This window comes from Rousettus aegyptiacus, unplaced genomic scaffold (genome assembly GCF_014176215.1).
Source record: "Rousettus aegyptiacus isolate mRouAeg1 unplaced genomic scaffold, mRouAeg1.p scaffold_m13_p_14, whole genome shotgun sequence".
In the NCBI taxonomy this organism is placed as follows: domain Eukaryota; kingdom Metazoa; phylum Chordata; class Mammalia; order Chiroptera; family Pteropodidae; genus Rousettus; species Rousettus aegyptiacus.
In genome coordinates, this window is record NW_023416289.1 from 56,237,675 (window position 1) to 56,261,411 (window position 23,737).

Sequence of the window (23,737 nt, forward strand, 5' to 3'; positions counted from 1 at the left end):
TACGTTCGATAAAACCAGTCACACTGCTGAACTCTTGCCGCTCAAGTTCACACCCCTTCTTCCTCCTCTTTTTATTAAGTTCTGATGCAGTTTTTATCATGCGAGGCCCTTGTTTTAAAAATTCACTCTGCTTTTTGTCATAGTTCACATCTCAGACCTAAAGCCGGGATGGGATGGGTCCTCGCTCAAGAAGAGGCTCATGGGAGTGACGTTTCTATCACGGCGTGCGATTTTTTGCTTCCAACGCACCTATGAGAAAGAAAACATTTCGCAATGTGCCTTTCCAGTAACCCCAAAATTAATAGGAGGGGGAAAAGGGTTATGCGCCAAGAGTCTGAATTGTAGCATTCGTAGACCTGAGCGGGACTTTGCGCCGTGTCGCAGCCTCGCGTCCTGTTCTCGAGCGCAACTTTCGCAAACCTGTTAACCCCCCTGGGGGTGAGTCATGTGCACTTCAGTACACCTTGCTGCCCTTTGCAGTCTCGCATGATCGAGGTGTTAGATTGGAAGTCGTTTTCTGGTTATTAAGGTGTGTTTCAGTCCTCGTCTTTAACCAACCGAATATTCGCGAGGTGGCTTCGATAAGCGCCGGAGTGTGCGTGTGTGTGCGTGTGCGTGTGTGTGTGCGTGTGTGTGCGCACACGCGTGCATGCGTGTGTCGCACACCCCACACTGATGTGCCGTCATTCTCCTCTGGGTCTCGGGACGTACCCTCCGGTAGATGTTATTAAGAAGAAACCTGTGTTGAGTTCCATTCACTTAAAAAACGGAGGCGGGGGGGGGCGGTTTGGTGAGGGGGTGAAATGGCTCTTTGCATCTGTAAATCCTGGCAGGGACCCCCGAGGCTCGGCCCCTCCTGTCAGTCTGTACTGGAAGGCGGAACCCAGCCAGGCGGAGGTAGACAATGCCTGGCTGCCCTCTGACCCTCGGGTTAAACTGCCGTCTGGAAGCCGAGTTCCAGGGAGCGGGAGCTGCCAGTATCTGTCAGTCGCCAGGGCCTGGAATGCATCACGGGGAGAAAGGAAGATGAGCTCCCCTTGCGACCTCTCCCCGGCCCCCCTCTGCCGCAGCTCCGAGGCCGCCACGCCGCCGTACGCAGTTGAGGGACTCCCCCAGTCACCCCGGGCATTCCAGGGACAGTCAGTGAGCTCCCGTGTTCACCGAGCATCGCGCCTCAGGCCTCCGTGTGCGTACCTAAGCCGAGCGGGGGGCGTCGTGGTGCGTGTCCCCAAAGTGCTGCCGTCACCGCGGAGAGCTCCGCAGTCCCGTGATTGAAATGAGTGGCATGAAGCACCTTCACCAGGAATCTCAGTGACCAGAAGAGGGGTAGGAAGGAATCACAGTAGTTTTCTTGTGTCCGGCACTACGAGGCTGTACATAAAAGGGAAAGCCATTTGGCAGAGAGTCGCAGAGATTGACGGAGAGAGACAGACGAGGAGACATGCACACCACGAAGATAAACGAGAGAGAGAGAGAGAGACAGACACACACAAAGAACAAAAGAAAGACGGGGACAGAGGGAAGGTAGAGACAGACGCACAGACAGGGGGGCAGAGAGAGGGGTCGAGGAGAGAAAGAGGGAGAGAGACTGAGATTGAAAGAGACTCCGACTCATGCAGAAGGTAAGAGACACAGAGACAGGGAGGGAGGGAGGCAGAGAAATAGAGAAGCAGAGGAAGAGCAAGAGACAGACGGCCAGACAGACCGTCGGAGGCTGCAGAGCTTGTCCTGGGCAAGACTTTTTGGGCTATGAGATGGCGGGAACTCAGGGTCTTGGCCACAGGGCGCCCGGGGACAAGGGAGAGCATCGGGGGCCTCGCTCCGCTGGGGCGTTCCCTATGGCAGGAGATTCCGCGCAGGACTGGTGGCTGGGGCATGCGGGGCACAGGGGGCAGAGAGGAGAACTCCTCCTGGTTAAGCTGAGGGCGCGTGCGGGCCTCTCTCCATCAGCCCTTCCAGACGCTTCCTCCAGGCCCGCCCTTTGCTGTCCATTTCCCTCCCTCCTTCTCTCTGCTTCTTTCTCAGCCTTGTCCTTCCTTCCGAGAAGGCTGTCATTACTGACATTTCATTCACTCATTCATTCATTGACTCATTCATTCTACGACTATTTATTGAGAACCTGCCATGTTCTAAGACTTTCTTTAGACGCTGGGCGCAAATTAGTGAGATCGACGTAGCCGGGGCCGGCCTGAACCTCTCGTAAGGATTTCGCAGTCTGGGGCCTCAGGCGTTACGCATGGTGGTCACCAGGATCACGTTTCGTAGACCGTATGTAGGGGCAGGCACGTGATGTCAGAGACCAGTGTCTTGGAAGAAGGAGACCGGGGTGATCCCCCGGGAGAATCTGGGGTCTGCAGTGCGGGGCATCAGTCAGGGCAGAGACCCGCCTCCCACCTCCGGGCCGGGTGGCCAGTGTGCGCCCTGCACTCATGTACCAAGCATCTACTGTACCCCAGGACCCGGGTCAGATGCTGCTGCGGGCGATCCGAGGTGAGCAAGTCCACTGTGAGTGGAAATTAGAGTTTGGATTCGTCCCCTGTTTCCCTGAACTAATGATGTGCGGGTTACGAAGCAATGAGCAGGCTCCGAGTCCAAAATAACATGCGGTTTGATTGCACTTTTTTGCTGAGGAGAGGGGGTCCGAGCTCTGACGAGCTTGTCCTTTTATCCAAGGTCCTCCAGCGGTCGACAGATTTTCTCACAAGCCCACACGCCTCAGGAAAGACTCTGCGACCTGCCCCCCGCGTTTGCACGAGAGTTAACACGTCTTGCCGAAGTGCAGCCGAATCGAATCACGCAGACCGTGAGCCCCGGGGAGCACCAGCGGGGGCCCTCGGTGACAGCTGAGGTCGGAGCCACCGGACTAACTGCCAGCCTCTCAGAGCCACCAACATCCTCTCACCAGGGCTGATGGTCGTCGACCGTTCGGCGGCTGGAACGCAAGGTAAGCAAAACAACGCTCCATTTCCTGGAGCCAGTGTCTTCTCAACCAGTGTCGTAGCTGTCAATTTTCGACTTGGAGTCCAGTGCCGGGGTGTGGCCTCCTTCTGGAAAGCGGACAATCACAGTTCAGTAGGTGGTGCTGTTTGCCTTCCAGTCAGCCTCAGGCAGGACCCTGGCCTTGAACTAGAGCAGCCTCAGGGTCCGAGAGATCACTTGTTATATAAAGGAAAACACTACGTGTCACCGCAACATAGAAGAACGTTTCCTGTTTTATTAACAAGGTTTTTTTTTTTTTTTGTACAAACTCAGCCCAACATGACCATTTGCCACACTCGCTAGAACTATTTACTTATAGCACACAGGAATTTGTTTATGCATTCATGTATTCAGGCCATAAATATATATCGAGTCGCTCTTCGGTGCAGGAGAATTATGTGGGATTCTTTCTGAAGTTCTAAGAGGAACAAAAAAAAAATGTATAAAATACGATTCTTGCTTCCTGAAGCCTTCAGCCTAGCATTGATAAAATATGTTAGTTGAGTACCTACTGTATGTTGGATACTGAGGGTTCGATATATATTATTCCTAATCTTTTAAGAGTTCTTCGCTTTCCAGCTGGGCAAATGGAAATTTTGGTGTATGAAATGACTTGCCCAAGGTTGCAGAGCTAAAGGGAGTTTGAGGCCATGTGTATGACCTTAAAGTCCATTTCCTCTCCGTAGCTATACGATTACGGGGCCAGGACCAGCCTGATACAAGCGAGATAGATGCCCGACACCCCGTATTTGCCGTCACCCTGATAAGATGCAGGCGGAGATTAGGCAGCTCATATCAATTACGAGCAGAGACAGTGCGCCCTGCCTTGCTGGCTCTGAATCCCAGAGTCACCTGTACGTAGCTGTGTAGCCTTAGACAAATGCCTCGATCTCACCGTATCTCCGTTCACGCATGCGGCGCATGGGCTTGGTGATAGTGCAGGGCTGTAAGGCGGGGAGCTAATGAGATGCCTCGTACGGAGCGCACGGAGTAGTGATTATTAGCACGTATAAGCGCCAGCTAGTTTTATTAATATACAAAGGTTATAGTAACAGTTAGTTAGTTGCCTGTCAGGAAATCTCTAGTGATACAATTGAAGCCGCTCAGGATTTCTTAGGGGAGAGAGGCCGTTTCCGATTGGAGGAATCTTGGAGGTGATATTTGAGTTGCATCTGCACAGGACGGAAGGCTCTGACAACAGGTAACAATGCTTGCAACAATGATAACCTTGCTTGATTTAGTCTTGACTTCATGCCAAGCGCCCTGCTAAGTCCTTTGTATGCATCCTCTCATTTCATCCGGGTGAGAATCCTACAAGGCAGGTAGGTGCGTTGAGTCAATGCTCTCTGCCGATAAGTGGTGGGGTGGAGTTTTGGTGCTATGTCTTCCTGATCTCAAAGTTCATGGTTTTAGTGGCCGAGTAATATTCCATTGTACTCTATACTTGAAACTAATTTTTTTTTTAAAAATCGTGGTTTTAACCCCTGGGTAGCACCATGGGCTGGAGACATGGCTCCAGCCAAGGCAGACGCCCTCGGGCTCTTTGTTGCATCATGAGAAATCCACATTAGCTCATGTGACCTACCTGTACGAAAGTGTAGGAGAAAAAACGTGAGAGCTGGGATGGGCCAGAACTTGAACTTGCAGGGTCTTTAGGGGCAGGGGAAGAAATCTGGCTATCGGTGGGGACTGTCGGGAGAACGATTTGGGGACCTGGAATAACAGGTGTATTTGCACCTACATTTATATGATGACAGAGAGAGAGCTCGAATGACCGATAGTGTAGTGAGACGTGTATTTTAGATGTGAACAATTTGGGACTGCGTCCTCCTAGAATCTTGTATTAGCGAAATGATAGTGTTATTTGTGTCTATTTTAGAAGAGGCCGTTTGAAATTTCAGATGAGTTTTTTAAAAAGAAGGTGCTAGAACAGCGAAGAATGTTCAAGCGCCAATTGGTCGTGTCGAATTACCTGCCTCGGCTTTTCATTTCTACCCCTTTCCATTAATTCAAATGCATGTGCCACCTCGGGAAGCCTTTTGAGAATGCAGTCAGGCATTCTTCTGTGATAGTGCGGGCCTGGACCTTTTTCTAAGAAGATTGTGCTCTGAACGTGGAATTTAACTCTCAACGGAGACCTCGTTATTATCCAGAAGGATCCAACGACAGTGCTTTTTCCTCGAACGCTCGAACACCTGCCCCTCTCTCTCCTCGCTCCCCCAGTACGCCATAGTCAGAGTAGAGGAGATTTCTGCTCTCCCTTGCTGCTCTAAATTAATCTCGCCATACTGCGGAACCGCCCGTGATTGGCAGGAGATAGGGACCAGGCTCCCTGTCTCTCAGCAAAGCATGCCGGAAGAGAGAACTCCTAGTTATAGGCGATTGTGGTTTGTTTATTGTTTTAATGAGCCTCTGCTGCGTAACCACAGCCCCACGATGACCCGGCCACACCACAAGGAGAGGAAGTTCCTGGAAACCCTCCCCCTCCGCCCCCAACTGCCTTTTTTCATGTTGCTGGCAGCCGGCTCCCCTTGGCGGCCTGCTGCACGGGCTTCCGGAGTTTGCCGGGGCTTTGTTCTTATCAGTGATGCCCTCCTGGCTCGCATCCCTCCCTCTCCCCTTCCTCCTTCCTCCAGACTGTGAGGCCTTCAGTGGGTTCGCGCCAAGAAGGTGAAAGGGAGCAGAGGGAATGACGTTTCTCGGACCTGAACTATTGTGGAAAGAAATGCGGGCCAGGAAAAGGCCGCCGGCTCCCGCCATGACAGTGCCCCCCGCCTTTCTCGTCCCCCCTTTGTCAGTCTTAAATAGAAACCGTAGAAACCGATACAGTCCGCATGATTCCCCCAGGAGACCGCAGCTACTAAGCAGGTGCCCATGGGAGACTTTTCAGAGGAACAGCCCTGTTTCAATATCTGTGGCGGCTTCGTGGCGGCCAAGGATTTTTTGACGCGGCTCCTGAGATTCTTCTTGAATCAGGGCTGGTTTTCCGTGACTGCTTTGGCTCCTAGGGACGTGGTGTCCGTGTATATTTGTTCCCTGCAGCCTCTGTAACAAGTACCACAGGCTGGTCAGCTTAAACAACAAAGATTTACGCCCTCTCCCTTCTAGTGGTTAGAAGGCCAAGGTGAGGTGTCGGCTGGGTCGGCTCCTTCTGACGACTCCGGGGGAGAATCTCTTCTGCATCTCTCCCCCAGCGTCTAGGTGTTGCGGGCGATCTTGGGCGTGTGGCTGGGCGTCACTCCAATCTCTGCCTTTATCTTCACAGGACACCATCTCTGTGTGTCTCCTTGTCACCGTCTCTCTGTGTGTCACTGTTTTAGAAAGACATCAGTCGTATTGGATCAGAGCCCAGCCCAATGGCCTCAGCTTAGCTTGACGATATTTGAAAAGAGCCTTTTCCCAGATAAGGTTACGTTCTGTGCATTCATTGCTTTTCATGGGACCCAGTTCAACTCAGCACCGTGTCTGAGGCCAGGTCTTAGCAGAGCGACAGCTGCTACCTTCTGTCTCTTGGGAAGTCGCCACCAGCTGCCATGTCATGAGGAAGCCCAATGGCTGTGTGGAGAGGCCCCTCTAGAGGGGAACGGAGGTCCCCTCACCAGCAGCCCCGACTTGGCCCGTCAGTGCCGACTTGTCAGCAGTGAGGGAGCCGTCTGGACCCACCAGAGGGACAAACACAGCCCCCTGCAGGTGAGGCAGACACACCTGGTGGCTGCTCAGCCTTCAACCCAAACTTCACATTCCCCTGCACAACAAATGGCTGTTTTCGGTTGTAAGCAGCCAAGTTACATAGGGATAAATAACCGTCACAGTATCCTTGAAAGCCAGAGTTGAAACAAGTAGTCGAGTGTGGTAAGTGCTGGGAAGGGGAGGCACCCGCCCCCCGGGGGTGTGTCCACGTGACAGCTAACCCGCCCTTGGTCTTGGTCTGCTCTGGTAGGAAGGCAATGCTCTCTCCGGCCTGGGTCCGGCGCAGGTGTGTTCCGAGTTCGAGGGCGGTGTCCTCAGCGGAGGCCCTTGTTCCCGCCCGCCCGACTTTCCAACGTGCATTTACCTTGAAAAGACCTTCACGCTCATCCACATTTGTGTGTTTTTGCCTTTGGGAAGTGGGGAGGGTGGGAAAGCCCCTCCATGGGGGGTGTCAGGGCCCACCCAAAGTGAAAAACGTCCCCTGGAAGGTTAAGGGCTCTGTACAGAGAGGGCTGAGTTCAAACGAGGGGTTTTCGTGTGTCTGTCTTGTGTTTTGCTGTGGTTGAAAGGAAGCTGTGTGATACAACCATTAATGGTACAGGGAGTTCGTGCAGCAGACGCACAGGTATAACCTCCTCTGACAGGACACCTGAGGCAGGCCTGTGCATTGTCCAAGTCTGGGGAGGCGGGGGCGGGCAGGGCTGGGTGCAGGCAGGGGTCAGAGCCGCCCTGATCAGGGTCACCGTGGGAGGATTGTGTGGGGAGCCTGCAGTGTGTCCGGCTCAAGGAGATCCGAGCTCGTGGTGGCTTCGGAGCTTGACCCCCGGTTTCCTTGGTTCATCCACCCAGTCTACGAAGTGCCTTATACGTGCGAGACATTGTCATAGGCATTCAGGATGTGGCGGAGAACTAAAACCTGTTTGTGTGACAGTAATGCTAGCAAAGGAAAAGGCACAATATCCAAGGAATAAGCAAGCGTGTGTGTGTGTGTGTGTGTGTGTGTGTGTGTGTACACACATATATATGATGAATAGCTGGATACAGATATGTTGTAACTTTTGATAGAAACAAAGTAGCGAGGCAAACTCCCATCGCTCCGTTTATTCCAAGACCTCCCATTCGCAAGCTAGCATTTCCTTATCGTAGAATAAAGTCCAAATGATTTCTCGTGGCATTTTAGATCCCGCACCATCTAGTTCTCGCTACATGTCCCAAATTATTATTATCGTTTTTTATTTCTTCCCCCATCTCATTCCCAAAGACACACGCACACGCCTCGCTCTCGTGAGGGAGTTCAGAACACCATCTCTGGGTTCCACGCTCAGCCGTGGCACTGGCTAGCTGTGTGACCTTGGGCAAGTTACTCAGCCTCTCTGAGCCATGTCTCGGACTTCCATACAATGAGCAGAATGAGACAGGCGTCTCCCAGGGCGCTCGTGAGAATCAGAGAGGGCAGCACGCAGAGCAAAGAAAGACACGACCTGCTTGCTGCTGTCGATGCCTGTATTATTAGATCAGTGTACGTGTGCACGTATTCTATATAATTAATCATGCCCCTATCCCAATCAGAATGCATCTGTCTTAATGCCGCATAGTAAGACGCGGACTGTGCCCACTTTACTCTTCATGCACAGTCGACGGACGCTGAATAAAATACACCGAACTCGCCGGTGTGTCTTGCAGCGGATGGGAGGGATCCTCAACTAGGAGAAATGCTGGTTCACAGGGCTCGGGATGGGTCATTAGGAGCCTGTCAGGACGGAGCGGTGAAGAGCCGCACTCTTTGGCTCTAAGATCGGCAGTCGGGGGCCGTGTCATTACGCGAATCCGTGCGTGCGGCTTGGCGACGTTACAATTCTGAGACAGAGTCGTCTTTAAAGATCCCCTCCCCTTGAGGTGGGGAGGGGAGGTGGAGTTCGGGGGTGCTGAGGAGGCCCCGGCTGCTTGAGGGAACAGGGGTGAGCCTCTTCTCATTTACATATCGTTCCAGCAGGGGCGGAAAAGGGGGACAAAATACGGAAAATAAAAGTTAATGAAAAAATAAAGTCGAGAGCAATGTCTCTCAGAGGCCACCTCTGTTACGGGGACCACCTGTCCTTCAGCAGCCACCCTTTCTCTGAGCCCGAGATTGGGAGCCGGTCGACTGTTCTGCTGTTTAATTTTTAATGCCTCCTGTCTGCTCGCTGAGGTCGCTGTTACGGTCGGAGGCTGTCGCATAGATGTGTACCTGGCCCGGAGACAAAGCGAACGTGCCCCCCGCCACCACCACCATCACCACCACCACTGACGGCCGCCCACCGGGAGAGACCTGTGGTGGACTCCTCCCCCTCAGCGCCCCCGGGAAATTGCCTCGTGCAGGGCGGCTCGTGCGTGCCCTCAATCCGGGTGGACTTAGTATGCCACGAGAGGAAGGGATGTCCTCGGGGAGGGAGACCCAACGGCGGCTTCTCGCCGCCCACCCCCTCTCCATCGTCCTGGTCCCTCCGGTCCCTCGTTCGGTGCCAGCGCACGGAGCATCCACCCCGTGCGGCGCCTCGTGGCAGCTGTGGAGGCGGGAACAGTGAAGATGTCGGAGAAAAATGGCCCAAATGTCCTGAGGGCAGGGAGAGAACACGTACTTTAACCAACGAGGGTGCTGGGTTATCACGGGTGGCAGCTAGTGCCGGGAGTCTCTGCCTGGACCACTCGCCTTGTCTGTCCTTCAGCCCTGGAGAGATGCTTTCTCATTCCTCAGGTAACCCTCCAAGCCGCCATTAGCTCCCTTGGGAAAAACCTTATCCATCTTCTAGTCCGACAGAAGGAAGTTTCCTCTTTGGGGAGGAGAACTAGAGTTCACTTTGTTTCTGAGCTAGTATTTTGAATACCTTTGAAATAATTTAGAGGAGGGAAGATCCTGCAGTACGTTTATTAAATGGCAGTGCTAAAATGAGTTCTACTGTAGCTTCTACCATGAGAGCCATAAATAGCATTTAATGTTTATAATCTCATTTTTGGAAGACTTTAATTTTGTTGTTCCAGGAATGTTTATAAAGTACATACGAACCTCTGTTGCGTCAGGGCAGGGAGCCGTTTCAGAGGGACCAGGAGAGATTTATAACACTCCCTGTTTCTGCCCTAATTAAGGCATTTGTTTCTGTGTTTTAATAGCTCCAAGGTGTCCTGCACCCGAGGTAGCTGGGTTTATAAACAACTTTTCCTCAAGAGGAGGAAGTAAACCTTCATTTACCAGTTATGAATTGTAAGGGCTTGTGGATGGGATGATGGCCTGTCTTACTCACTGACTCTCCTGAGAGTGCCCAGGCCCGGGCCCAGGACTGGCGACTTCGGAACTCAGTGCCGAGGGGTCGAGCAAACTGTATTGTGACAGCCCGCACACAGGTCACCGTCCTGCCCGCTCACGCGTGGGGACCACTGCGTTAAAGAAACCCTTCCCATCGAGTCTTCTTCATGGGCCAGGCACTCTGCTGGGTCCTACCCGGAGTGTGGTCCTCAGACCGGGTGTGAGTGTGAGCCCCCCGAGAGCTTGTTAAATGACTCCCAGCACCCACCGAGACCTGCTGAGTTCTTGGAGTGAGATATAGTTTGTACTCTCTTTTTCCCCTAAAATCAGTCTTTTCCTTTTCATGGTATTTTCTTCTTCAGTTTGGCAATTTTCCTGTAGCTCAGGAGCAATTTCCTTGTGCACAGGAAAGTTTCCCTTTAACCCCATGGACGCCGCGTGCCAAACAAACTTTTATCGACTTAACTTCTCTCTTTCCCCAAATCCCCTCTGTCATTCTACGCTTCCACCGCCAAATTTCCTTGACTACGCCATTTGTTAAGTGCCCTGTTCCATTACTCAGCTCCCATCGTCTGGGCATTTAGAGTTTTCTTCCTCCATGGTCTCTGTGGTGGGCGGTTTCTAAACAGCTCTCTGTCATCCTCACCTGTGGACAGCAAACCTTTGTGTCCCCCATCCCCTTGAGCTGGGCTGCACCTAGGGACTGGCTTTTCCATGGACAGATGATGGCCACTGTTATGGGATGTTCCTGCGCGATCAGGTTATCAACGACGGGGACTTAGGCCAGGCTTTTCTTGGGTGGCTAACTCCGATGAGCTGAGCCGCCAAGTCACCGGCTGCCCGATGGCAAGACCCACGTGGCAAGGGGCTCGGCGGAGCCTCCGCTAAGGAACTGAGGCTCTCAGCGTAAGAACTCACGAGGAACCGAATCCTTTCAATGGCCACCGAGTGAGCTTGAACATGGACCCACCCCTCTCCCGAGTGCAGAGATGATTCTGCCCTGGCTGACATTTTGATTACAGCCTGGGTGACACCAGGCCCGTTTAAGTCACACTTGGACCCGACCCACAGACACTGCGGGATAATAGACGTTGTATGAAGGCACTGCATTTTAGGGTAATTCGATATGCGGTAATGGGTACCTGAGATCACTTCTCTTCCATGCGGTTGTCAAGGTCCAGCATGTAGGATCGATGGAGGGGTTTGGTGCTTCCTCTAAAACTACACAGAAAATTCTAGTGGAGGGGAGATTACACATGTTCTTCAAATCTAGTTTTCCTCCCTTTCCCGTGTACACCGTAAGCCAAATTTCCTGGCCCACCTTGATTGCAGATAGAGGATGGGCTTGCTAAAAGGGATGAGCACCTGGCCAGAGGTACGCAGCCTGGTCCTAAATCACCCCGTTTTAGGAGATCCCTTCACACCCTTACTCTTCACTTGTTAGCTGCTTGGGTGAAGAAGACCCCGCAGAGATTTTAAGGAAGACTTAAAGGACAGTGAGCCGATTGGGGGAACCTGGTCCTAAGTGACCATTTTAGAGAGCAACTCCTAGGAAGCCGCCAACCAGGAGCATTCCCGCCGGACGTTGTGGGACCGAGAATGGGCCCTTTGTTCCATTCAGTCTTTGAGATGCCAACATAGCCTATCCCGATCAACACACACACACACACACACACGCACGCACGCACGCACGCACATGCACACTCTATTTCATTTCTTTGCAGTTATTTTAAATTTATTATTTTTGTGTGTGTATGTGTGTGACATTGGTTAATGGAATCCAGTGAGTTTCAGGTGTACAATTTAACAGCGAGGCATATAAATATTGCATTGTGTGATCCCCTCCCATAGCTAGATTTCTTTCTGTCACCACATATTTGACCCCGTTTACCTTGTCTACCTCCCCCCACCTCCCCCATCCCCTCCCCTCCGGTAACCACTAGTCCATTGTTCATTGTCCATGTCCATGAGTCTCCGTTTGTTTGTCCTGTTCGTTTGTTGCTTTTAGGTTTATATCCCACATATAAGTGGTATCACGTGATTTTCAACTTCTTCTGTCTGGCTTATTTCTCTGAGCATGATTATCTCGAGGCCATCAATGGATGGATCTCTTTGCAGTTCTTACATTTTAATACCAGTTTATTATTTGTCAGCCTTTTAAACACAACTGATCTCTGTTACACTTTACGTCAGGTTTGTTAATCCGCTTTGCGAACGTGTGCTGGGGGCCAGGCACGATGCTTGTGTTGATAACAGGGCACCGATTTTTCTCCTTAAAAAATTCATAACGATTTAGGACAGTGGACCCACAAGGAGGCAATTGAACTGAAATATAACCGGGATGTGCTCACGGGCCTCGGTCTCATGCCCTTTACACAGCAAGCACCACCCGCCTCGCTAATCTTTGAGTGGTACGACCACTTACGGCCCTCTTTCTCACATTTTATTGGTTATCTATGATGTGTGGAGTATGGCTGTTCTGGATCACAATGAATTTGGCTCAGAGAGAGGCATTTCATATGTAGGAGACCCGAAATGGAGTTGCAGAAGGGAAACATACCTGGACGTTTGAAATGTATTCAGTAGGCACTAGGGAGCCATCGATGGTGGTGGAGAGAAGGCGCAGGCTAAACCTGTATCTTAGGAAGGTTTCTTCGGCAGAGGTGTGCAGCGGCTCAGAAGAGGGGAAGCGATGTACACACAGAAGGAGTGGTCGGAAGGCTCGGCGCGTGTAGTAGATCAGACACGAACCAGCAACAGTTCTGCCGAAGGCGACGAGAGAGGAAGTTAATGGGTAGAAGTTAGTTCTAAGAGAAAAATCTATACATCCGGCTGAGAGAAATTCCCCCCACATGATCCGAGAAGACGGATTGGTGTTTCACTTTTTATTTCTTCCCTTGTATCTAGGGTGTGTGTGTGTGTGTGTGTGTGTGTATCATTTTCACAGTATGAGATGTGACATTGTATCTAGGAGAGGTATCGTTTCTGATAAGGCTGTAGCGAACTGTATTTCTTTTTATCTTACGCTGTCTTCCATACCCCTCCTGCACCCCCCCACCCCCACCCCACTGAAGAATAGCGTTAGCAAGACCTAACTACCCTGAGCCAAGCAGACAGGGCTTTGATCCTGGTGGCTAAGCGGGTAATAGAGAAACGGGCAGGGGTCTGGCCACCGCGTGAGCTTGAACATGACGAGCAGTGTGCGTGTGTTGGGGGCGGCTGTGATGCATGGGGCTCCCCGAGTGCTCAGGGACCCCTCAGCTGTATCCGCATAAAGAAGGGGGCAACTATGGGAAGGAGCCTTGAGGGAGGAAGCAGGTAGCTGCAGCAGGCGGAGCCGGAGGCACCAAGGTCGAGACCAAGGGTCAGCAGTGAACCAGACGCTTGTCACCAGAACGACTCACTTAGAGTGAATGTCCAACCCGTGGACACAAGAGAGGCGCGGACAGGGAGTCGGGAGTTAGGACGCAATGTAAACTTTCCGATTTTCCGACCGGGCGTGAGTCATTAGCGAAGATTTTCTTTTCTTTTCTTTTTTTTTTTGCTATTTGATATTGAATTATGTTAAGCAGAGGCTCGTCTATTTGGGCACCCTGCTCCGTGCATCAGGAAAAGGGGACGCGTCTCTGCTCAGTTTCTTGTTAATGCAGCTTTGTCGTTCACGTTCTAGCTTTGATCTCTGCAGAGAGAAAGAAGAGGCCATTTATCCGCACACGGTGATGGGTGGACTTGGGGCAAGAATACGAACCTCCGGGTCCCTTCGTTCCCTTCCTTATCAGCGTGGGGGGTGGGTATGACTTGCATTAACACGTAGGGATGACTTGCATTAACACGTGATTCCTAACGGGTCCTGCGCGACTCGGTGAAAGTTAGCTTTGACTGTGACTTCTATCATCGACCCATCGCTGAATGAAAAGATAATTGTAGGCTAGTCTTAAAAACAAAAAGATAACGTGAAAACCAATAGTTGGTTCAATCAGTTTTGGAAAATAAAAGTCACTAGTGAAAAGTAAAAGTATATTAGCCGAATTGTTATTGGGTCTCGTGGAAGGAGAAAAACAAAACAAAAAAACCCACAAAACTTAATGCATTTTTCATACATTTCCAGATTTCTTGGCTTCCTACAAGCATGGGTAAAACAAACCTTTAGATTTATTTTACATAGTAAAGCATAATCCTAGAAAAGCTCAAAGGTTATATAACCTATTTTCATTATTTATCTGTTCATCCATTTTGTCAACAAATATTTGTTTGAGCTCACTGTGCATCAGGTACTAGGTTAGACATGTCAGAAGTACAGTTTCTTTCAACAAGTGGCTTTTAATCTAGTAGATGAAGCAGAAATGGATGAGTCAATAAGTACAAAAAAAAAAGTTGATATCTACTTAGGGAGAAAGAGGCCCTTAGAAGTCTTGGGGCCCCAGCAGGGAGGGAGAATGTTCCGAAGGAGCTTCACAGAACGTGGGAACGTCCTGGCACACAGAGGGGGGTCCTGGCAGCTGAAGACAGACATGCAGGCGTGGAAGCTTCCGGAGAGCTCAGCTGCCTAGGCCTTTGCTGCTCAAAGGACAGTTCAGAGCAGCAACGCCAGCGCCCCCTGGACCCTTGACTGGAAATGCAGCCTCCATGTAGGTGGGTGACGTGGGTGCAGAGCCGGGGAGGCAGACCTGGAAGGGCCCTCACACGCAAGAGCATCGTTTGCACACGGCTGCCGCGAGCTCTTCGGAGGCGGGGCCCAGCCCACTTCAGCGCCCGGCACCCACGTGTACGTCCAGAGGCCGCCATACGAAGCCACACGACCACATGACCTGGACCACCTGGCCGACGTAGGTCGCTCCGCCCCTTGATCCACTTTTTAAAGACAGAGTCAGACCTTCTCTCGTAGTCGGAACGAAAGAGAACCGAGTGGTGTATTTTGTTTACCTTGTAAAAGAGCTCACAATACTGCGGTGGGAGAGGCGAAGTAAGAGAGATCCTCCTCACGGTCGGTCGTCCCGGACCAGGCGCTGGCGCGTCCTCCCATTTCAATGGCAGGTGTCGCGAGTGCTGGTGGTGGTCGGTGACATTTCTAAAGTGCTCGAAGGTCACCTGGGAATAAGACAGGTGCGGCCCGAATGTCAGGTGGAGCGTGCTGCTATTTTAATTACGGAAGACACGACGAGTAAAGGGAAGCTCCTGGAAAGAAGAGAGGCTTTTACCTTCGAAGTGGCTTTTACCAGAGCCTGGGGCTTCGGCCGCAGCTTCCCAGGGGCCTGTGGTCTAAGCGGAGGCCCCAGCGCGCGAGGAGCCAGCCGCGCGGGCCTCGCCTCCCTGATGCCACGACCTCAAACACCCATTTCCCTCTGCGCCGAGCCGCAGCTGCGTCGGGCGGGACGGGGGGGCCTGGAGATCAGCTCACACGTCTTCGGGTCTCTTTCGCTCTCAACAAAACGTGTTTACGGCTATGAAATCGTGCCGGGCCTCCGCGGAGAGGCCCGTGTTCACGCCCCCCAAAGCTTCCTGAGGCGACGCGTCCTCCCAGGATCCGTGGCTGCGAATCTCACAGAAGCCGCGGTCGCCGCGCTCCTGCGGGAGGAGACGGCGCTCTCGGGCTCTGTGAGTGTTTGGGTTTCGTCGTGCATGTGACGTCTCGAAAGAGACGTCTGCCTCTTTCCCGCCGCCACCGTTTTTATAGAAAACGGGAGGCATTCGCGTTACGTCTCCATCTTCCGTATCTCTGCCAGTAGCCGTATCAGGACTGCTCCCTCCTGACAACTCTATCCATTTCTCATTAAAGATATTTCATGTTTTATTCAGGAATTTAAATGAAGCTATCAGAGCCCGGAGTGGCATCCGCTTGGTATAATTGCATCTCACTGATGCCAGCCCCAAGAGTTCTAATTAATATATATTTAGCTCCCTGACTGTCTTTAGACCAAATGGCTGAGTGTAGAAGACAGGAAGGAAGAAAAAAAAAAAAAAAAACACGTCGCGATTTGAACAGGAAAGTCTCTCTTAAAAGAAGGAGTTTTGGGTAATTGTGCATTTCAAGTGCTTTGCGCCTCTCTCTCTACACGTCAGAAATTACTTTCAGGCCGCCGAGTGCTTTCTGAAACGTGGACTGCACGATGATAATTATTTTTATTGATCACACATTGAAGTTATTAATTTTTTAATCTCTGTTCTTCTTCCATTTTTTTTTTTTGTTGTTGTTGTTGTTGGTTGCAGGAATGTTCATGCCCAGGGAATTATACGTACTCACCACCCTCCTTAGGCCTCCTCTCTCCTTTCCTCCCTCTGCCCTTTTCACTTTTGACCTCACACTATTAAAAAGAGATCTTGTTCTTCTTTGCCGATGTGAACATGACAGGAGCCACCTTGGGATTCCTTGGCCTCCCCAAACCCATAATAGGAAGAGAAGCTAATTGGGTACTAACCTCATTCCTTATGGGGTTTGCCATCCCCCTTCAGCCCCTCCAACCACATCCTAATTCTCTCTTGCAGGAAATGAGTTTAGGGACGTTTTCTGGGGCTGGTCTCGCGTTGGAGTGCGTAGCACTTGCGTTCACGTGGAAGCCTCAATTCACTCTGGGTCCTGGGACGCCGTGGGATTGCGGTTCATAAATCATTGCCGTGGTGCCCCGTGCGGAGAGATCAAGACCCCTCTGAGCTCTGGTCCTATTGAATCGCACCAGGCAACGGAGCGTCCGTTAAGAATTTACAGTAAGGAAAAACAAAGGCCTTGTAAATGGAGCAATCCCGCTGGCCTTACAGCATTTACAGGGCACTGTTGAGAAGAGAAAGGGTGCTGGTTTCCTTTGTTCTCTGTCTTGGCCTCGATCACCGAGGAAGGTAGCTCAACAGGACATAAATCGGGGTTTAGAAGTAGCCCGTGCCAAAACCCGAGTTGTTATTCAAACAACCGTGAAGGCGCGTTCCGTGGTGTATTAGCCTGCCGTAAACCTACCGTGAATGTGGTTTACACTGTAAAGATCCGTGCCCACCCTGGCCGCCCGTAACCATGACGCCATTGTCACTTCTCATCGGTGCGGGGGAGGGGGCAGGTGCTCCCATGTGTCGGAAGGGTCAGGTGGGCAAGGCAGGCCACTTGGTCCCCACGAGTCTGTGAACCATGGATATAAAAATGTTTGTTTCACTGGGAGCTGCTGCTAGGTTCGCTGTGATGACGGCGAGATGAGTGACTCAGTGTTTCGGATGCTTATCTTGTCCAGGCAGAGTGCTCTGTTTTCACACTCTGTACCGAACCAAGATAGGTTTCAAATGGTCAGGAGTGACATTCTGGCACCAGCGCGAGCGATATTTTAGAATCTTTCTTTAAGCAGGTTAATACTTGTTTTCCCCTGAAAATCAGATGGGGGGATTCTGTGAAGACGAGGACTTTGAAAAGATTCCTGTTAGGAAGCAGATGCAGTCTGTTTGCCAATCCGTCCAAGAGAGCATCTTTCTAAGTGAAAACCATCCTCCTGAAATGGGGGTTTGGGAGAGCACGAAAGTGCTCGGCGCTCATGCTCAGTTGATTTCCAGATACATTAGCACACGGCCTTATTGACTGCCACTTCCATTTGACCAGACTCGGAGGGGTTTTTATGATCTGAAATGCCTCATTGCATGGCCACGATGACAGGTGTGTCATGAGGAGAACAATAGCCAGAAACAGATGCACGGACTGTTCACTAACATGTCAGCAACCCCGATGCGAGTCCGCGGTGTGCATCCTCACCAGAACAACAACTCCCCCCCCGCCCCCGCCCCCGCCCCCCCCAAAAAAAGAGAAACGGGAAAAGAAAGAACATTTATTTCCATGAAGCCGTTTCCATGCCAAACTGAGCATCTGTCTGGCTTTTGTGTTCGGTATCAACAGGACTCACACACACACAGACACACACACACTCAAAAATAATGTCAAAAGTTCAAAGGGTGGAGAGTCGAGAATTCTCTCGTGGGCAAATAAATGAGGACCACGGATTGGCTGGCCTCCTCCAGGCTTCACCCGAAGTGTCTCCTTGGGGCCGGGGTGATGTGTGGCTTTGATTCTCTGCCCTTGTCCTCCTGTAACCTGGCTTGGAATGCAGAGTAGTCCTAAGAGATTGGGGGTCACCGCGGCTTGATAGCGTAAGGTCAGAAAATGGAATGAAGCTAGGATATCTCAATTGAGATTTGAGTGTATAAAAGTATAAATCAAAAAAAAAAAAAAAAAAAAGCAAAATCCTTGAAGGGACACCTTGCAGCTGTCGCCACAAATGAAAGGTTTCAAAATAAGTATGAACACCCAGGCCAGTGAGACGAGTCATTCCCCTCCAGTTCTCCTCGAAGAATGTGAGGCCGCGACGGGAATGGTGAAAAAAGCAGAAGATACAGACCATCACGAGCAAGGATTCTTTAATGCATTTTGCATCGTTTCAGGGACAATACTGAGTGCGTTTTGGCTAAAAATATATAGATAAACCCCTTCCTTCATGTGCCACGTAGCCGCACGTAAATCAGAAACTGTCCCGAGGAGCGTGAATAAACGTCGGCAATTAAAGGGATGATTTGTTCTTTGTTCTTGGAAAAGCTGGGTGTTTTTAAAGTTGAGTCGCTCGTTCGGGAAGAGAAAAACAGCAAGTGGATTTTGTCTGCCTTGATTCCTAAATGCCACTGTCTCCTTTGGCTGTAGGATAGTCATGATTTTATGTTTATTTAAACAGACACATCCCTAGTTTATGGGCATATTCCAGAATAGAACTGCGTGTTGCTTGGAGTGTAATTCTTATGGGCAAACACCTGATCCCCTTTAATAAAAGATAAAAGGGAAACGATTTCCCTGCCATTCAAAGACCTTCCTGTGCCTTGCTCACAGACACAACCTTGCAACGTGACCTTTCTAAGCAGTACATGCATGCCATGTACTGAACTTCAGGTAGAGTGATTATAAATGACTCTTCCAGCTGCTCCTTAAAATCTTGCTGTAGCAGAACTTGTTTGGATCCAGGACTGTAATGCAGGACCGGGGCTGCAGAGGTCTGTGTGATGGCCGTTGAGAATCGCCATTAAACTATGCCAAATTCACTCCTCTGTAAAATACTTTCAAGGCAACATTTTCTCACAATCTTGCTTTAAGGCTGTGATTTCCCTCCATGGTTGACAAGGTATTCTGATGTTGAGAGCATTCTCCTTTAATGCATTGATTTTTCACGTTATTATTTGTCATTTGGAAGAAGACACTGGATCGTAGTCATATAACTGAATGTGTATGCGTATCAGTTAAATCATCATCCCAAAGAGTTGTTGGTGGAACACAGATCCCAAAGAATGTGAGTAAATTTTAGGCAAATAAAGGGACCCCAGGGAAAATAAATTTGAGAAATGCTAAATTGACTATAGTCAAAGAGTTGAATTTAGTGTGGAACTTCCAGAGTCTTTAATATGCAAAGCAACATTACGAGTTCTTAGTGGAGGATATACTTAAATGCTTTTTCTCTGTATTTTTATTTTTTAAACCTCGAATCTCTTTTTCTGAGACCGTCTGTACTGGTCTAACTCTCAAAGGAACTTACTTAGGAAATGCATTACTAGGTGCAGTAGAGCTGGATCACGAAAACTGCTTTTTAAAATGGCTATCATCAGGAGCAAGTGACATTGGCGTTTAAATCACCCTAACTGGCCTGCGATGCTATCCAAACCAAAATGAACATAAAAAGGAAAAAAAAAATCCACAAACTGTTATGGACTTGAAATGAAAAAGAAGAAGAAGAAAAGGAAGCTTTCAAATACGTTAAGGAACCCTTCAGCAGACACCTGCATGTAACTCGATAAATTATTTAAAATTAGACAAGGAAAAGAAAACCTGATCAGAAGATGGTCCAAATAATTATAGTTTATTCCTCAACTTTTTCTCCTTGAAATCATATTGTCATCTGACTAGTCGTCGTGAGACAACTAATTGCTATCCAAGAAAAAAAGAAAAAAAAAAAAAAACCCTCAACACGTAGTTTAACCAGTTCTTGCCATCATGAGGAATTATAAAATAATGGGAAAAAGAGAGAGCGGAGATGGAAATTTGAACACTTGGCCTCCTGCTCCGATTCCTCTCCACACGCCTCTCGGCATCTCTCTTGTCTCTCTTCCCTTTGACCTCTGGCCTCTCCTGCCCCTTTTCGTCTGTCCCTTTGTGCCATAGTTTTAGACTTTGGTCTCTTCAAAGAGAGGGTTAGTCTTAATATTTATGGGTGTACGGTGGATATAATTGTTGGACAAAACCAACTGAGAAAGGCACCTCGTGCTGTGATCATATGGGTCACGTGGGTCCTGCCCGGCCCTGCCATCCGGGCCTGGGACCTTGACCTGGTGTTCAGTCTTCCCTGGCTTCATTTCTTCCTCTGTAAGATGATGCTGCAGGACCAGGTGGCACCCAAAGTCCCTTAGGGCTCTAGGGGTTATGGCTCTACTTTTTTGAAAAATCTACAACCTTGAGGCAACTTCAGAGTTATCAATAACTGGCTAACTATGGTTTGTCTTGCCTTTAAAAAAACAAAAAAGACCCTTAATCGAAGGAGGGGAGTCGTCAGAGAAGGGGCCACAGGCAAACTCACCCGCGAGGAGGGAGAGGACGTTCTCACTGTGTGCGTTCCTGAGTGCCGATCATTCCCTGGATGTCGCTGTGGACGTCCGTTCTGGGCTCTCTCACGAGCAGCTCCAAATGGAGCCTCCAGTGTGGATCGCCCGCATGACTGTCATCGGGGGATTGGCTTGAATGTCTGCCTGGGCCCCTCTGCAGCAAGGATGACGAAAGAATTGCCCTTCTCCCCCGCCCCCCACTCCTTTCTTTGCCAGGGAAAGGAAATTGCACACCGTGCACGCTCTCTCCCGGGAGCTCGCTCCTGACGCGGAGGTGTGCGGTTGCTCTTCTCCACGGTCACTTCTGACATGCCGCCCCGCTGTCCCCGCGAGCCCAAATCCAGGAAAACGGACGCGCCTCGTCGCGAGTAAAATTGCCTCAGTGTTTTGACACAAGCGCACTTTTTTTTTTTTTTTTTGCTTTTCTGCGTTGAGTTTGGGATGGCTTCCCTGTCCCGGCTGGTTACGAGATTCTCCTCGGGAGCGGGGAGCGGGGTTCAGAGGATGAGAATGAGGCCAGTGGATGCCGATGTTAAAGGGACGTGGCATTTGCACAAGGCAAGAGAGGGAGGGCCGGTCGCACGCGTTAAAGCCAAACGCATCGCAGCCCGATTAGCAGACGTGGACTCGCGTGTGTTGTCTGGAATTTGTTTCTCTCTCCGCGTATCAGGGAGGCGATTAAAAAAAAAAAAAAAAAGGCAATTCCATTTGTTTCTCATCGTTATTTCTTTTCTCACCTTCCCTGGTCCTGGTTTCTCTGTCGATTGAAAAATACAGATCACAATAGAAGACAAAAAAAAATTTTTTTTTTTTTTTTAATGTGGGTAGGTATTTAATTTCTCTCTGACTTGTTCTGGTCAATGGGAATTTCTCCCCCCAAATGTAGCATGGACATATAAAGCTACTAAGAAAAAAAAAAAGTGCATACATATTGTGTTGGAACAAAATTAGTTCTCTTACTGCCAAGAATCAGAAAACTATGTTGTTTTGTTTTGTTTTTTAAACTGTTTGACGGAGCCACCTTTTCATATACTAGAGGATTCCTCTCAATGGTTGAGTTCACCCACGAAGAGCTTTAATTATTTGACATGTTAAAAGAATTCTTTATTATATCGAGAGAGAGAGAGAGAAGGGAGGCAGAAGGCAGGGAGAGACGGTTGTGTGCGAGAGGTCCAAGGCTGTATGTGGGAGGCAGAGAGTCCACAACGCAGTGTCTCTAATGAACAGAAATGTCATCCCCACGGTCGGGAGCTGTACTGAAAAGGGTTCATGGCCTGCTAGCGGGGTAGGGGTACAGTTCCACGAGGCGGCAGGGCCATGAGCCGAGCTTGCAAAGCAGGAACTACTAGTTTAAACCCAGCCAAAGGACAAACGCAATAAAAATGTGTTTTGTTATTTGATTTTATTTCCCCACATGAATTCGTCTCAGGGAACATCACGTAAAGAGCTCACAGGTCTGGTACAAGGAGGAACAGTTCGAACAGATACTCGAAGGAAGGAGGAAGTGAAGCAGCTCCCTTCCGGCCTGAAACTTCCTTTGTTCCTATAATCTCAAAACAGCTGTTTCCTCTGGAATCGCAACCCCCTCCGCTGGCTGAGTCTCAGCCTCCCGGATCATGCTGCACATAGTGTCCATCAAATCTGAATGTTGACATGAAATGTCCTTTCCTCCCCCCCATCCTCCTCCCCCTAACTCTCTGACCCCCAGGCCTGCATTCACTCGGGTCTTCATAGAGAGAGCAGTTAAGGAAAAAAGGGACAGAAATATTTCAGATTCAGACATTCCAAATGGCAAAGCAAATTTCTGAAAACATTTAGAGGCTCCAATATCTAGTTTGGGAGCATTTCTCTTTGTGAGAGAGAAATGGATGGTCAGGATCCCTTTCCTGGCCTGGTTTTGGAAAGCAGTACATTTCAACAGATATTTGTGGTTTAGCTACTCTTTGGTGGGAACTGGGGTGTAACTTGACCTGAGGTAGGAGAAGAAATGAATATAAGTGGTAGCCCTTCCTTAAGAAATTAGTTTTATTGATTGCTACCTTCATTGAGACCTTTGGGATAAAAAATGAGGAAAAGGCTAGTCCCACTCATGGAAGAATTTACTAATACGTTTGGGAGACATATAGATGAAAAGAAGTCGAGAAAAATGCAAAGACGTATTTGCATCACTGCCAACTACTGGTGCCTTTCTCATATGCCTTGACGTGCTGGGGACATGCAGGATAAGAAAGGACCCGACGAGCCCTGTGTGTTGGGAAGGCTGCCTGTGGGTGGGGGTGTTGCGTTGGGGTGAGTCGAGGAGGAGGTCATGGAGTGGAGGACGGCTTCCATACAAGCCCGGCAGGGGAGGCGCGCTTTTAGACTGCAGGTGGACCTTAGAACTCAGACAGGCTCATTGACCACAGGGCACAGTGAATTCTAGGGAAGGGCGCTCCTTGCTCCAGACCTCCTGCCCTCGGTCTCTTCCGTCGACACCAAGTCTACCTCTGGCTTCGCCCCTCTGACGTCTGTGAGGGCGATTCTCACGTGGCACAGTGAGGGGAGGCTCGCACCGCTGAAGAGGGGAGGGGTTCGGACCTTAGCTCTTCGCTTATTAGGCACGTGAGCCTAGGCAAGTCACTCGAAACTCTCAAAGCCTCGCATCTCCAGTATCATAAACGGGAAATAAATTGCATCTTACCCCTTGGGCTCTGGCGATGATTCACTAATCGTTGTGCAATTTCACCAGTGTTTGTTGTATGTAATAATATAAATTATTATTCAAGAGCAGGATAGATTTAAGTGGAGAGGAGACCGACGTAACAACAGTCAATATGTCCGCTGAAGGAATGTGAAGGAACCCAGCTGGGCCTGTAGATAGAGCCATCGACGTGTTATCAGTGGTCGTCGATGATAGGCACCTGCTTAATGTGATCAAGAGAAACTTTGTCTCTTATTCAATAACCTAAGTCTCCCCAAGTGTGAATTTGCTCCACAATTATTAAACAAAAAATGAGTAACTAGTAAGTAATGGAGGCTTACATGCTTCTACTGTAGCTTATGGAATTACCGTATGACCGTAGAGCATGGTCATTCAAGACACGGACCATCGAGCCGGGCTGCCTGTGCTGGAACCCAGCTCTGGCCCTGAGGAGCTGTGAGGCCTTGGGCAAGTCGCTTAACCTCTCTGAGCTTAACTTTCTTTACGGGCAA

The 23,737-nt window shown here is 49.9% G+C and overlaps 1 protein-coding gene across 2 annotated transcripts in view; it reads left to right on the plus strand.

Moving 5' to 3' along the window:
- Positions 1-2,482: 2,482 nt before the first annotated feature.
- The window catches only part of LOC107509365, a 951,183-nt gene continuing 929,928 nt past the window's right edge, over positions 2,483-23,737 (plus strand). For both annotated transcript variants that reach the window (XR_004954347.1, XM_036232014.1), the window contains exon 1: positions 2,483-2,944. The gene's annotated coding sequence lies outside the window, so the exon portion shown is untranslated. The remainder of the gene's footprint in view (positions 2,945-23,737) is intronic.